This window comes from Mesocricetus auratus, unplaced genomic scaffold, assembly GCF_017639785.1.
Source record: "Mesocricetus auratus isolate SY011 unplaced genomic scaffold, BCM_Maur_2.0 Super-Scaffold_100018, whole genome shotgun sequence".
NCBI lineage: Eukaryota > Metazoa > Chordata > Mammalia > Rodentia > Cricetidae > Mesocricetus > Mesocricetus auratus.
Window position 1 is genome coordinate 37,868,355 of NW_024429199.1, and position 16,060 is coordinate 37,884,414.

The 16,060-nt window shown below is 46.2% G+C and overlaps 1 long non-coding RNA gene across 1 annotated transcript; it reads left to right on the forward strand.

The window, feature by feature from the left end:
* Nucleotides 1-10,262: 10,262 nt before the first annotated feature.
* Nucleotides 10,263-15,296, forward strand: LOC121144445. The gene is made up of 4 exons (XR_005881797.1): nt 10,263-10,415; nt 11,578-11,770; nt 14,895-15,021; nt 15,179-15,296. It is a non-coding gene; the product is annotated as an uncharacterized LOC121144445 (long non-coding RNA).
* Nucleotides 15,297-16,060: the final 764 nt, after the last annotated feature.

Genomic DNA, 16,060 nt, shown 5'->3' on the forward strand with positions numbered 1-16,060 from the left:
AGAAAGTAGGGGGCTAGAAAGCTCAGGGGATGAGAGCATAGCATAGCGCCCTTACAGAAGCCCAAGTCTGGTTCCCAGCATGCTTGTCAGGCCGCTCACAGCCACCCGTAACCCCAGCTGCGGGGGATCCAATGCCCAGCCTCTGAGAGCACTGATGACATTCACACACACTCATGCACCCACACACAGAAATGAAACAGACCTCTAAAATAAAGTGAGATAAGTAAATTGCACAACAGAAGGTGTCACAGGGTGAGACGGAGAAAGCAGGCAGCCCGGACTTCTTTTCTTATAAAGCCGCTAACGCCATCATTGCATCCCCATTCTCATGACCTAAGAATGGCCCCCAGCAACAAACGAAGTCAGAGCCAGGGTTGAAGAACTCAAACCTCTGATGACAATTCCAATGGGAAAAGAACCATTTTTCTTCCCTCCCTTCTGCCCGCGCCATCTGAGGTACATTTGGCAGCGAGTCACCCATCTGTGTGGAGTCCCAACAAGGGAGAAGCCCAGAGTCAAGGGAGAAGCGCGGAGTCAAGGGAGAAGCTCGGAGTCTCCAGACCGCACACTCTCTACCTGGACCTCCAGTTTCTATTTCAGGTGAAAGAAAATTAAACGTCCCCCTAGGTGAGGCCTTGTGCTTTGGGAGTTTTACCATTGGGGGACAATTTAACGCTGCTACTGGAATGCGTGGTTTTACTTTTTATTTGTCTCTGTGAGTGTGCTTGTGAAGACTAGAGAACAACTTTGGGAGTTGATCCTTGCTTCCCATCTTTCTGAGGTGTGTTCTCTTGCTTTTGCCATGTCACGGCGCACTCCCGACATCCTAGCCCATGGCTTCCAACTCAGTCTCACATCTCACCCCCCCCCGTGTCACTGCAGATGTGTGAGATTACAGATGTGCTCACGGCATCTGGCTATCTGGCTTTTACTTAGGATCTGGAGATTTAACTCAGGTCGTCGCATTTTCTTGATGTGGGCTTAGTAACTCCTGAGCTAGCCTCCTGGTCCAAGGCCCAGATATAGAAGCTGTTTCCCTTTCCAGCCATGTGACCTTCAACAAGTGACTTACTGTTTCCCAGACTGGCAGACAGAACCTTGTGAGATAAGCCAGCGAGAGACCAAGATAAAGCATGTGGGACTCTCGGCCCATGACAGCTTCACGTTGATGGGAGGATAGAAGCTGATGCAGGGGAGTGATGAATGCAGGGTGCTGTGGGCTCACAGTGTAGCATTTGTGGGGGACAATTAAGACCGTGTATCCTGGATAATCAGTGCTCTGAGGATTAGGAGGCCAGAAGTCTTGCTCTGAAATAAATGATCAAGGACACAGGGACAAGATGTACAATCGAGGCCTGGAGGAATGAATCCAATCAAGTATTTAAGTCTCCATCTTTTAGCTGCAGGTTCTGGGATAACGTAAACTTAGCCCAACTTTGCTCTAGCAAGGAAGAAAAATAGAAGAAAAGAGTAGGTGGAGAGGGAGCTGGTGGTTGGATTGTGAGCTCAAAAGAACTCAAGGCCGGGCAATGGCGGCGCATGTCTTTAATCCCAGCACTCGGTGGCAGAGGCAGGCAGATCTCTGTGAGTTTGAGGCCAGCCTGGTCTACAGAGTGAGTTCCAGGGCATCCAGGCAGCCAGGACTATGCAGAGAAAACCTGTCTCAAAAAAAAAGAAAAGAAAAGAAAAGAAAAACTCAAGAAAAATGGGCCAAAGACAAATGTTGCAGTATCATTGGGATGTTAGGATGTAGCTTTGGCTCTGCTTTCTGGAACTCCAGGGATTTCATGGGGTGAGAATAGCAGCTGGCACCATGGATATGAATCCCATCAGCTTGGCCACCCAGCAAAGAAGACCTCCTCCCCAGGGATACAGGATGCTTCAGGACATGAGATTGGGTGTGGTCATTTTGCTCCGATAATTGCAGTAGCATCTCGAAGGATCGCCTTTAATGGTTTCTTCACTCTCTTTGCCATGCTAATAGTATCATGAGCTCCTAAGTGCCGGACCAAACTTCTGGCGAGTGTATCCATTAACCATTAACTTTTATTTCATTTGCTCTGATGCTTGGAGACACAGACAAGTCTTACCCACCCACGGCTTCTCCCAGGGTTAGCAAATTCCTAGAGATAATGACTCATCAGTGAGCGAAGTTTTTGATTACAAATGAAACAACCTAGGGTGGACATTTCAACCCCTTCCTTCATTCCAACACACACACACACACACACACACACACACACACACTCCAGTCACTATTCATGTACCTATGTTATCCCAGCTCAGGTACAGAGAACCTGTGACAGTCCTTGGTTTCCAAAACCTGCTGAAGTGATTGAGACACACTAATTCTAAACTGCTTATGTGGCCTCATGTGTTTCTTCCCACAGAAACCACATGATAAGAGCCCACAACTACCCCTCCACCTCTGTCTCCAACCAGCTTGGGTGGTGATGTCTTCCCCCAAAACCCCATGGAATGAAGTGACCTGCCACTTAGAACTGTGGGGACCATTTTAATGGCAGACACATTCTGATCTGCTATGTAGCTTGAACTTTCCAGCCATACATTACACACACATACATACACAAGTACACCCACACATATGCATCCACACCCAAGTATACACAGACACGAGTGCACACACATATGCACGTGCGCAGACACACGGACTCACACAAAATCACAGGGCTCTTGTATACTTCACACTCTCTTCCTGGCCTACATAGCAACCCCCAGAAGGCTGTGTGCCTTTCCCTATCAGGAGATAGTTTGTTGGACATTCCACAGTGTGTATCATATTTATCACCAAACTGGAGGCCACTGTGAAGCCAGAAGAGAAACTGTCGAGCTCACAGAATGCTGATCAGCCCAAGCACAATTACTTTTAACACATGGATTTTACATGGAAATCTGCTTATGTTGGAGGTGACACATGCTGTGACAATAGGACTAGCAAGAAACATTTCATCATTACTTCTCATGACGTCAACATGAAGCTGGTCTGGTACATATCTGTGACCTCAGCTCTTGAGAGTAGCTAGGAACTGCAGGCATGTATCACTAGACCAGTTTCAGAAAACCCAGTTTCCATCGCTTTCCACCGGGACTGGAGAGATGGCCCAGCGGTTAAGAGCACTGCTGGCTGCTCTTCCAGAGGTCCTGAGTTCAATTCCCAGCAACCACATGGTGGCTCCATTACTTTCCACCAAAAAGAATACGGTATGCTGTGAGCTGAGCATCAGGGCAAGCCTGGTGATGAGCTAGTGTCTGGGCCTCACCTGTGTTCTGACTCATGGCTCACACAACACACACGCTCCCTCATCCACACACAGGGAAAGAGGCCAGGGCTCAACCGGAGGCTGTATCAGAAGAACTGGCGGTCTCATTCCAAGAGCCCAAGCAGATCTCTTTACAAAACTGCAGCCTGTGGCCATCCTTGATCAAGAAAAATGTTATGTCGATGAATCTGGAACTGAGCCAAATGGCTTTCTTCTCTGGATTCACAAGGCAGCTGGCTTCCCAGAAAACACGTGGGCAGGGAGGAGCAGGTGTGGGTGTCTGAGTGTATCCTTGCGAGAGGAGCTAAGATGAACCGCACAGTGATTCCAATGCATCACAGAACAATGGACATATGGAAAACAAAGAGACAGAAGGAGGCAGGACTGCCTTGAGGTGAGTGATGATCGTGACTTTAAAAGGCAGACGGCTGGAGTGATGGTTCAGCTGTTGAAAGCACTGGCTACTCTTCCAGGCCTCTCTGGTTCTGTTCCCAGCACCCACATGGAGGCTCACGCCTGTCTGTGTGACAGTCCCAGGGGATTCCTCATCTCTTCTGGTTCAGGCGTGAACATGGTGCTCAGATACACGTGCAAGTCAAATACTCCTATGCATAAAATTTAAACAACGTTACAAAAGGGAGAAGCACACTCAGGAAACTGAGACAGGAGGATTGCCTCAAGTTCCAGGCCAGCCTGGGTTGCAGTGAGACCTTTTCCAAAAACAGCAAAAAAGGAGGAATGAGGGAAACAATGGGAATTGCTGGTAGGAGATGCCATATATGCAAGTAAAATCATCCATCTTTGATGACTTTTACTACACGACTCTAATTTTGATGTGACCGCATAAAGGAAAAAGTCAGTACATTTAAACTTTTTCATTTCTACCTTACGTTTGCCTGTCTTGTCTTGGAAGGTCGCGAAATTGATGAGGAAAGAGGTCCTATGCTTTTACGGCATAACGGTATTTTTAAATGTCGGGAGGGAAAGGGGGGGGAGGACCGTGCAGCCTGAGATTTTGATGTTGCGGTCATTTCTCTTCAGCAACTGCTCTCATTTCACACCTGCACACAGCTACCTCTCCACACACGTGGGCACAGTTTGGTCCAGCTTTAGACAAGATGATCCAAAAGCGGGGGAAGGGCTAATTTAATCGGTGTCCAGTCTGACAGTAATGCAAAAACAAAGAAGTCGTTCCATCTTGAGCAGAAGAATGCTCGTGACGTGTGTGTCCTCGTGCAATGCTCGTGACCTGTGTGTGTGTGTGTGTCCCCGTGCTTCCCCTGCCATCACTGGACTGTGCACATGACACGCTGTCTTCCTAACCTACACAGCGATGTGCCCTTCCCCAACAAGAGACAGTTTATTGGACATTCTGTGTATCATATTTATCGCTAGACTAAAGGTAATTGTGAACACTGAAGAAAATTTATCTACTTCACAAAGTATGCTGAATAGCCCAGGCGTGATTCTCTTCAATATATGATTTGCCTGTAATTTTTCATTTGCTGGAGCTGATTTGCCATGACAACAGAGCTAGCAAACACCCTTTCATCATTACTTCCCACAGAAGCAGAACGAGGTTGGGAATAGGACACATCTGTGACCCTAGCTCTTGGGAGGTGGAGCCAGGAAGATCAGGGGTTCTAGATCTAGCCTTGGCTATGTAGTAAGCTCGAGGGCTGCTTGAGCTGCATGAGATTCTGACTCAAACAAAACAAGTAAACGAAGAGTGCGATGAGAAGATGGATCTGACAGCACACCCAAAATCCTAAAACACTCACTGTATAGATGTGTTCCTTTCCGACGTCATTGATTGAGTGTTATTTAAAAGGTAAGAAGGGTCTGAGCACAGTGGGGCTTTAACTATACGACTCTAATTTTGATGTAACCCCAGCACTGATAGGTGGGAGCAAGGGGGTCAGGAGTTCAAGGCTGGCCTTGGCTCTTCTGAATTCACATCCACACTGGGCTACATGGACCCTGCTTCAAAATTCAAATAGAAAGTAAAAGAAGAACGCTAAAGAGCACGTATTATGGCATCATAAGGTGTTAGAATTGTCTTTCTGTTTCTAGGTATTTAACAAGTTCAGGTGGAAAATGTCACACCAATAAGTGTTCTCACAGTCCAAAAGCCAGTCTACCTTCAACTCAGTTTTAAAATACAATTTCATTAGTGTGTGTCTGTGTGTGTGTCTGTGTGTGTATCTGTGTGTGTCTTGTGTGTATCTGTGTGTATGTCTGTGTGTGTCTGTGTATGTGTGTGTCTCTGTCTGTGTGTGTCTGTGTGTGTGTCTGTGTGTGTGTCTGTGTGTGTCTGTGTGTGTGTCTGTGTGTGTGTCTGTGTGTGTGTCTGTGTGTGTGTGTGTCTGTGTGTGTGTCTGTGTGTCTGTGTGTGTGTCTGTGTGTGTGTCTGTGTGTGTGTCTGTGTGTGTGTGTGTCTGTGTGTGTGTCTGTGTGTCTGTGTGTGTGTCTGTGTGTCTGTGTGTATGTCTGTGTGTGTGTCTGTGTGTGTGTGTTTGTGTGTGTGTCTGTGTGTGTCTGTGTGTGTGACTGTGTATGTCTGTGTGTGTGTCTGTGTGTGTGTCTGTGTGTGTGTGTCTGTGTGTGTGTGCACGTGCATGTGTGCCTGCATAACTACACTTGCTTTTGGAAGCATAAAGAGCTCCAGACTAACCAAGGCTACACAGTGAGACACACTTCTATTTCTGGAGTGAATTACAGTTGTCAATGTAAATATGTGAACCAACCTTGCATTTCTGGGATAAAATCGACTTGGTTGTTTTTTTATGTTCTCTTTAATGTGTTCTTGAATTCGGCTTGCTAGTATCTCTTTGCTTTGTTTTTTAAACAGGATCTTTCTAGACAGCCCTAGACATTATGAAACTTACTATGTAGATGAGGCTAGCCTCAAACTCACAGAGCTCTGCCTGCCTCTTGCTAGTGTCTGTTGAGCATATTTGCACCTATGTTCATCACCAAGATTGGTTTGTGCTTTTTTCTTTGTTTTACTGCTCTGTCCTATCTGATGGCAGTAAAATGTTAGTATTGGTCACAGAATTCGTTTGGTTATTGTCTTAGGGTTTTCTTGCTGTGAAGAGACACCATGACCACAGCAACTCTCATAAAGGAAAAGGTTTCATTAGGGCTAGCTTACAGTTCAGAGGTACAGTCCATTATTGTCATCATGATGGGAGCATGGAGGTGTGCAGGCAGACACGGGGCTGGAGAGGAAGCTGAGAGTTCTACATCTGGATCCACAGGCAGCAGGAAGAGTCAGGCCTGGCTTGAGCTTCTGAAACCTCAAAGCCCAGTAGTGGCATACTTCCTCCATCAAGGCTACACCCACTCCAATAAGGCCACACTTCCAATAATGCCATTCATTCCCTATGAGTCTATGGGGGTTGATTCCATTCTGACCACCAGAATTATGTTCCATCCCTTTCCATTTTGTGAAACAATTTGATAAGCATTAGTGTGTAATCGTTCTTCAACCTTTGGTAGAATTCAGTAGTGAATCCTTCCGCTCCAGGTCTTTTTATAAGGGGGACTTTCAACTATAACTTTAATCTCTATATTTCCTCAAGAAAGATCCTATAAATATCCAAATATTCTCAAGTAGTCCTCTGGATTTCCTTGGTATCTACTGTAACAATTCCCTTTCTTTTTCTCCCCACCCCCAAGACAGAGTTTCTCTGTGTAGGCCTGACTGTCCTGGAACTCGCTTTGTAGAACAGGCTGGTCTCAAACTCACAGAGATCGAGCCGTCTCTGCTTCCTGAGTGCTACGATTAAAGGTGGTGCCAACACCGCCTGGCACAATTCCCTTTCATGTCTAACTTTATTAATTTTTTTCTCCTGTCTTTCTTTTGCCTAGTTTGACTAGACTCTGTCTCAGTCTTTTCAAAGAAGCTGCCCTTTGATTCTCTGTATTGTTTTCCTAGCCGCTAGCTCATTCATTCTTTCCTGCCCTGTGCTACATTAGGTCTTGTCATCAAATGTGTTAGGTATTCAAGGTTCCTAATGAGAGGTGTTTGCCCTTCCCTATAGTTTGGAGGCAGTTGCTTGGATTGGTTGAATTACTGGCTATTTCTTCATCCTTGCTGTTCATGTTAGGGGTTTGCTGGCTTACTGTGGATGTGGTTCCGTCTTCCCAGTTCCTGTGTTCCTTGGTTCCTCTCATGAAAGGTTATTGTGTCCTGTGCTGTCATAGAGAAACCTATCCTCCTCCTCCTTCTCCTTCTCCTCCTCATTCCGCCTTCCTTCCTTCTTTCCTTTCTTCCTTCCTTCCTTCCTCCTTCCTCTTTTTTCTATGTAGAATACTCCTTTAAGAATTTTCTGCAGTGCTGACATTGCTGTCATACACTACCTTGATTTGGGCTTGTCATATTATTTCTAGTCACCATTCTATGACTGTGAAGAGGCACCATGACCAAGGCAACTTATAGAAGAAACATTTAATTGGGGACTTGAAAGAGCAAGAGTCACCTAACTGCTGGGCCATCTCTCAGGCCAAAATATAAGGATTTTAAAGTCAGTATACACAGAAGGCTAGATGCCAAATCCACTCCAAACCATCCAAAGTCTAAAAAGTAGCATAGGCATCAACCAAGAGTGGTTCTGTTAGGGCAAACCATGGTGACAACGAGCTACAGTGTCCAGTAGAGGTGGCTTGGGCAGACAGAGAAAGACATAGTTTATCACTTTGTGTATGACTGAGAAGTCATTTTGCTCCTCTCAGACAGTTCTCACATCCTTCACTGGAGACATAATCCTTCTGAGGCTGTTCTGGATGGATGGATGGATGCATGGATGGATGGATGGGTAGGTGGATGGATAGGAGATAGATGATACATAGATAGATAGATAGATAGATAGATAGATAGATAGATAGATAGAATCACCAACATAGCTGTATAGATTTGTAGTGTGAGATGAACTATTTATTGTAATGGTTTCAGTCTTAAATGTCATCAGCAGGCTCATGCTTTGACTGCTCTGTCCTGAGCATGTGGTACCGTTTTAAAGACTGAAACCCTTAAGGTTGATATGTGGGAGGTCCCAGCCTGCTGTCAGCAGTGCTGTCCCTTGGCGATGGTCCAGTTGTGAATAAGAAAGCCAACTGGGCAAGACATGAGAGTAAGCCAGTAAGTATTGTACACATATACACATACCCACTCCCTACGCACACCCAAAAATTAAGATAATAAATCTTTTTAAAGATGAAAAGAGTGTGTCTCATCCACCCATGGTGGTGTAGCCATTACAGGAGTGATGGGGAGGCTGAGGAAATGTGACTGCCATGAGCCAGAAGCCAGCCTGGCTCTAACCAAGTTGAGTTACAGAGTGAGATGCTGTCTCAAAATACAAGAAACAAACACGTAAAAATCTTGTCTTCTCACTGCACACACTCACACATGCACGCACGGGCACACACACTCACACACACACACACAACTATGTGAGATGATAGGTGTATCATGATGATTACTACACAGTGTATAGCAAACATCGATTGTACAATCTAATATATCTTTCTTTACTTTTTTTTCTTCCTTTTTGTGATAGGGTTTCACTAGGTAGCCCTGGCCAACCTAAAACTCACTGTGTAGCCAAGGCTGGCCTCAAAGACTCACAGAGATCTTCCTATCTCTACCTCCTGAGTATGAGGTTAAAGGCATTCGACATCACACCCAGCTGCATGTAGCCTTTCTGCAGATTAATTATACCCCAGTCAAGACGAGAAAACAAAGAATGTCACTGTTTTAATGTTGACTCGGTCAAGACTCTGTATCAGGGAAGGGGGGCGAGGACTGAACTTGGACTAACTAAGGCCAAACATGGAATTTGTTTGCTTCCCAATGGCAAAGTGGGGTTGAGCAATAAAGCGATGGAGGAGCAAGGGAGCAGCTGGCCCTGCGGGATGAGAGCAAGTTTCAACATCTTAGGGGTCCCTTCCCACTGCGTCCGCCCGTTGATCTCAGGCCTGGCCTCTGAAATGGGCTTTTTCCGCAGGAATAAAGCAGGACCTCTTCATATCACCCTGTCCAAAGTCTGCTTCTGAGGAGAAGGTCCCAAAATCTCTCTTCCCGGACAAGGGTGCTGTGCTGATTGGTGGGTGCCAGCCTTCCTGCTTGCTATGGCTCTTGAATCTGTTCCTGGAATGAGGTTTCTGGGAATGAGACTCTTGGCACTATATTCCTTGAATCAGCCTCACGCAGACATGTCACATGAAGGACAGCAAGGCTATACAGTGGTCAGCCTGAAGTGCCCGGAGAGACTCCTGACAAGAGCCTGGTGCCCAATGTACAAGTCTACTCTGAGTGTGTTGAGGAGTTTACTGCCTAAAGTTTTTTTGGCTTTTGTTTTTGTTTTTGTTTTTCAAGACAGGGTTTCTCTGTGTACCTTTGGAACCTGTCCTAGAGCTCATTCTGTAGACCAGGCTGGCCTCAAACTCACAGAGACCCACCTGCCTCTGCCTCCTGAGTACTGGGATTAAAGGCGTGCGGCATGACCACCCAGATTACTGTCCAAAGTTTTGAATATCACTGGCCATTATGGTTCATGCTTAATTGATGTCAGCATTCGGGAGCTAAGGGGTGAGGACTGTTTGGAGCCCAAGCCAGCCTGAGCTTCATAGAAAGACACTGTGTCAAAAGAGGCCTGGAGAGATGGTTCAGTGGTTAGGAGCACTTATTACTCCTGCAGAAGATCTGGGTTTCCCAGCACCCATGGGGTGGCACAACCATCTTACTCCAGTTCCATGGGACCCAATGCTTTTTCTGGCCGCTGAGGGCATCAGGCATGCTTGTAGTGTACATGTATGCATACATACATGCATGCAAGCCAAACACTCACACACATAAAATAACATACAGCTAAAAAAGTTTTAGAATATAATTTTTCAAAGAAATCCTTTTCTTCTACTAAAACGAATCTTTTCCCCCCCCCCCTTTTTTCTACTTTTACTCTTACTAAGAATACAGCATTTCTGTCTGACTTGAGGCTGAAAGTGATCCTCGTTGTACTGGAAGTTCCAGAAAAAGGCAGTTGAACACGACTAGAGCCACACATGCGAGATCCCACTACTTGGGAGGCTGAAGCAGGAGGATTGCCATAAATTCAAGGCCAACCTGAGGTACATACAGTGTCAGACCCTGTCTCAAAAGGTTTAAAAAAATAAACATGAAAAATGGGAGGCTGAGCAGCTCACACCTGCCTATGTATAGTCTCGGTATCTATCTGACACCTCCCCACAGATGCATATTCACAAAATTAAAAATAAATAATCAGCCGGGCATTGGTGGCGCACACCTTTAATCCCAGCACTCGGGAGGCAGAGGCAGGCGGATCTCTGTGAGTTCGAGGCCAGCCTGGTCTACAAGAGCTAGTTCCAGGGCAGCCTCCAAAGCCACAGAGAAACCCTGTCTCGAAAAACCAAAAAATAAATAAATAAATAAATAATCATAAAACGAGCAAACAACAAAACAGGCTCTTAGGAGATAACTCAGCCATTAAACTGCTTCCTGTGCAAGCATACAGACCTGACTTCAAGCATTCACGTAAAAACTGTGCCTGTGGGGCTTAGTGGGTTAAGAGCACTGGCTGCTCTTCCAGAGAGCCTGAGTTTAATTCCCAACAACCACATGGTGGCTCACAGCCATCTATGGTAAGAACCAATGCCCTATCCTGGCATAAAGTCATACATGCAGACAAAGCATCCACACATATAAAATAAAATAAATAAATCATTTTTTTAAAAAAAGCTGTGCATGTGGCAGGGGAGTAACCCAAAGCTGAGGAGGTGAAGACAAATCCCTGGGGCTGTCTGGGTACCCTAACTGAATTCCAGGCCAGTGAGAGACACATGGTGGACAGCTCCTGAGGAAGGAGATCCCTGGCCTCCACATGCAAGCACATACACGTGCACCTGTGCACACTCACACATGCACACACACACACATACACATGTGCACACACACACACACACACACACGTGCAGAATGAGAGAGAACAAGGAGCCTGATTTACCTTTAGCCCACACTGTCTCAGCAATTCATTTCATATAAGAACAGGTTTGTGTTGATTTTTTTTGCCTTTGTATTTTATATATCCAATTTCTTGCAGATTTTTAGCATTTGTGTTAATTTCAGAGTTCCCTTAGGCACTAACCAGAAAGAAAAAAAAAAGAAGAATCATTTTGTCCCATAGTCCCACCTAGAATCCTCATCTTTTCCCTCTGTGAATGTGAAGAATTTTTGGCATCAATTTGCATATAAATTCAAATAATCTTCCTCCAGGTTTTTCGTGCAGCTGTTAGAAAAGTTCTTGGAAATTTTTCGTGGCACACACCTGCAATCCTAGGAGAGAGGTAGAGACAAGAGGATGGGAGTTCAAAGTCATCACTGCGTGCATAACCTGCTGGAAGCCAGCCTGGGATTCCAGAAACTCCCCTCAAAAATCAGATTCTCCAGTGGGGAGGATAGCTCAATGGTAAGGTGCCTGCCTAATGCGAACACGCCCTGGATTCCATCCTGTGCACCTGAAAATGTCCTAAAGAAAACAACTCCCAAAGGGAGTGGAACTAAATTAGTGCCTTGTTGGAGGAAGTGAGTCACTGTAGGGTGGGATTTGAGGTTTTATGCGCTAGGATACTGCCCATTGAGTCAGTCAACTTCCTGTTGTCTGGACGATGTAGGACTCTCAGTTACTCCTCCAGCACCATGTCAGCCTGAACGCCGCCATGCTTCTCTTCATAATCATAATGGACTGAACCTCTAAAACTGCAAGTGAGTCACCCTCAATTAAATGTTTTCCTTGTTAAGAGTTGCCTTGGTCATGGTGTCTCTTCACAGCAAAAGAAACCCAAACTAAGACAGCACCACAGCCGGGCGTTGGTGGCACACACCTTTAATCCCAGCACTTGGGAGGCAGAGGCAGGTGGATCTCTGTGAGTTCAAGGCCAGCCTGCTCTAGTTCCAGAACAACCTACAAAGAAATACAGAGAAACCCTGTCTCAAAAAACCAAAAAAAAAAAAAAAAAAAAAAAAAAAAAGCACCTGCCTATAATCCTAGTCTTCAGGATACCAAGGAATGAGGCTGACCCCAAATTCAAGGCCAGCTTGGACTATGGAATGTGACTGCCACAAATAAACAAGCAAATAAACCAAATGCTTTTTTTTTTTTTGGGTTTTTTTTTAGAGACAGGGTTTCTCTGTATTGTTTTGGAGGCTGTCCTGGAACTCGCTTTGTAGACCAGGATGGCCTCAAACTCACAGAGATCCACCTGCCTCTGCCTCCCGAGTGCTGGGATTAAAGGCGTGCGCCACCAACGCCCAGCACCAAATGCTTTTTTTTTGGTATTTGTTTTGGTTTTTCTGAGACAGGGTTTCTCTGTTTAATAGCCCTGGCTGTCCTGAAACACACTCTGTAGACCAGGCTGGCCTCAAACTCACAGAGATCTGTCTGCCTTTCCCTCCTGAGTAGTAGGATTTAAGGTGTGTAACATCATTTCCTGGCCCCAAATTCTTACTTTTGTTGGTTTTTTTAAAATTATATTTTGTGTGTGTGTGTGTGTGTGTGTGTGTGTGCGTGCTCAAATGCATTTGTGCTACAGCATTCATGTGGATGTCTAAGGACAACTGTGGAAGTCTGTTCTCTTCGTTTGCTATGAAAGTGCTTAAGGCTGAACTCAGCTGGTCAGAGTTTGTGGCAAGCACCTTTACCTACTGAGTCATCTTGCCAGCCCAAAGCTGTCATATTTTGATTTCATTGAGGTTTGGTTTTTAGCCCCATCTAGCCTTAAACCCAAGAGCTCTTGCCTCCTTATCTCAAATACAGAATAGTGCTGATGTTCAATAAAGGCTGCTTTAATAAGAAAATCAGGAAGAATCAAAAGTCAGGAGGCTGGAGAGATGGCTCTGTGGTTAAGAGCACTTATTGCTTTGACAGAGGACCTGGGTTCAATTCCCAGCACCTGCATTGTGGCTCACACCCACCTATAACTCCAGTTCTAGGGAATTCAATGTTTGTTTCCAGCCTTTGTGGGTGCCCAGGCACATACATACTGCATACATCCATGCAAGCAGAACACTCACACACACAAAATAATGACGATGGCAATAATAATAGTAATATTTTTTGGCTTGGAGTGGGGAAAGCTGTTGAGACAGGGTCTATCAGTGTAGTTCTGGCATTTGCTATGTAGACCAGGCTGGGCTTGAACTCACAGAGATCCTCCAGCCTCTGCCTTCTGAGTGCATAACCTAAAGTTGTGGACCACCACACCCAGCTTTTTTCTTTCTTTTTTCCCTCCCTCCCTTTCTAAATTAGAAATCACATACAACCAAGAAACTGGACCTGTCAATGCAGTAAAGAGGATTGGGGCTGGAGCTCAGTGGGTGGGGTTCCCACCCTGCTTGTATGAGACAGAATCTAGATTAGGATTATTGACGAGCAATGGTTAAATTTTAGTGTGCTCACACACACACACACACACACACACACACACCTCATTCTGGATTCATGGCTGTTTCCACAAGGCTTGCTTTCCACCCCAGACCCCCCGAGGGCCCACCCACCCCTCCCTCCTAGCTATGCCCTCCACAGCTGCTTTGCTCTCAGCTGGGAATTAGAGTCACAGTTTCATCTCCCTGCTCTCCTCGCTCTTGCTCTCTGCTCTCTCTCTCACCGCACTGTCTTACTGGCATGGTGATTAGCCACTCAAGCCAAACAAATAAAAACACAACATTTCTACTCCAGCTGCAGGTCAGGAAGCAGCAGGAACAGCTGGGGAGGCCTGGCCTCTTTGCCTCTTTTTTAGCTGCCAAAACCAGTTCCCTTTTAGACATGGTTCCCACCAGCTTAAGGTCCTTTACGTTTGCCTCCTCCCCTTCTCCTTCCCTATCCTTCTATTCTTACACGCTGTTCCTCTGCCTTCTCAGGGCATTTTCTCATTCATTTAACAAATATCCAACGCATGCCTGCACCAGGTGGGGTACTTCGGTAGGCACTGTGGGGCTGTGTGAAAAAAAATAACCCCATCATATGAGGCAGGAGGATTACATGAGTTCTAGACCAACCTGGGCTACAAGGGTGAGACCCTGCATCAAAAATCCAAACAAAGGGGGGGGCAGGCAGAGTGATGACTCAGCATTGAGGAGCACTCATTGCCCCCCAACAAAGAACCCAAGTTCCATTCCCAGCATCCACAAGGTGACTCAACCCATAATTCCAGTTCCAGGGGATCTAATGCCTTCTTTTGGCCTTCTTGGGCAAAGGCATTCACCTGGTGCAGACATAGGTATGAGCGAGGAAAGCACTCGTACATATAGAGACAGATAAATAAATCTTTAATCCTTCTTGTTTAATTTAAAAAAAATACAAAGAGGACAAACAGTTAAGATGCTGTGCCTTCAGTTGCTCTGGGATCCTGCACAGCTCTGTCTGCGGCTCACCCTGGAGAAGCAGGCAGGACCAGCACCTATGGGAACAGCAGCCTCTGAGTGGTCTCCAACAGCCAGAGGAGGAGCTTGGGTCCTCAGACTCAAGTAGACCGGCTGCCTAAGTCATGACTTTTCAAGCTTTCTTAACTGAGGTCTGTGGGTTCTCTCACCAGGGCAACAGGAGTCCTGGGGGAAGCCAGAGTGTGGAGGAGGAACATCAGATGCTGATGCTGATGCTGAGGACAGAGCCTCCGAGACAGAGCCAGCCTCCTCCCAAGCTCACAGGCAGGAGGGAAGAAGGTGAGGGTAGGGTAGTTAGACTATGGGGCACAGCAGGTGGCCCACATGAGGGGAGGCTTCTAGAGGGAGGCCACCAAGTTCCAGGGTGGAATAAGGGACAGGTAGCCCAGGGCTGGCTAGCCCTCCTCACTCACCCCTCCCCCGCCTTCTTCCTCAGATTCATCCTGTGATATCCAGATGGACTGATGGAAGCCAGCCAGTTAGAGGCTCCTGGAGTGGAGAGTGGGGCTGGATTTCTGCCTGTAAGGATTTACGCTAGGGCTGCCAGGAAAATAAACAGAAATGATGACATAAAAAAACCTTCTTGTCCTTGTCGTGCATAGGCATGGTGGTATGCCCACAGAGACCCACCCGCCTCTGTCTCCTGAGTGTTCCGGATTAAAGACGGCCACCACCACGCCCGGCCTTGTGGAAATGTTTTTTTTTTTTTAAAACAGAGTCTCAAGGAGATGTTTCATTTCTATATCCACATAGGCACTGTTCCCCATAGCAAAGAGAGGAAGCATCTCAAATGTCTACCAGTGTACCGACTAAGGAGAATGTAGTGTGCACAAGTGTAGAATAGTATCTAGTGCACCAACAGATACGAGAATGTAGTGTGCACAAGTGTAGAATAGTATTCAGCCTTCAAAAGAAGGAAAATCCATCACACACCACAAAATGGATCATCACTGAGGATTATGGTGATTTGAATAAAAATGACCCCCATGGGGTCACATATTTGAAGGCTTAGTCGTCAAGGGGTAGCACTCTTTGGGAAGGATTAGAAGGCGTGGTTTGTTGGAGTAGGTGTGGCCTCGCTGGAGGAAGTGTGTCACTGGGGGTGAGTGGAGCCAAGGATTAGAGATTCAGGCTTCTGTAGGGAAGACTGAAAGATGACAGGAATAGGAGGTACAGGGAGAGTGGGAGACTCAGCGTGAGTGAGAGGCTACTCATTCATGCCGACGAAGTCCTGGGGATAACAGCTGTCGGTGTGTGGAGAGTAATGTAGGTTTGTCAGGAGAGATCAATCCAGGAGCCTGTTCCATATGTACCCCTG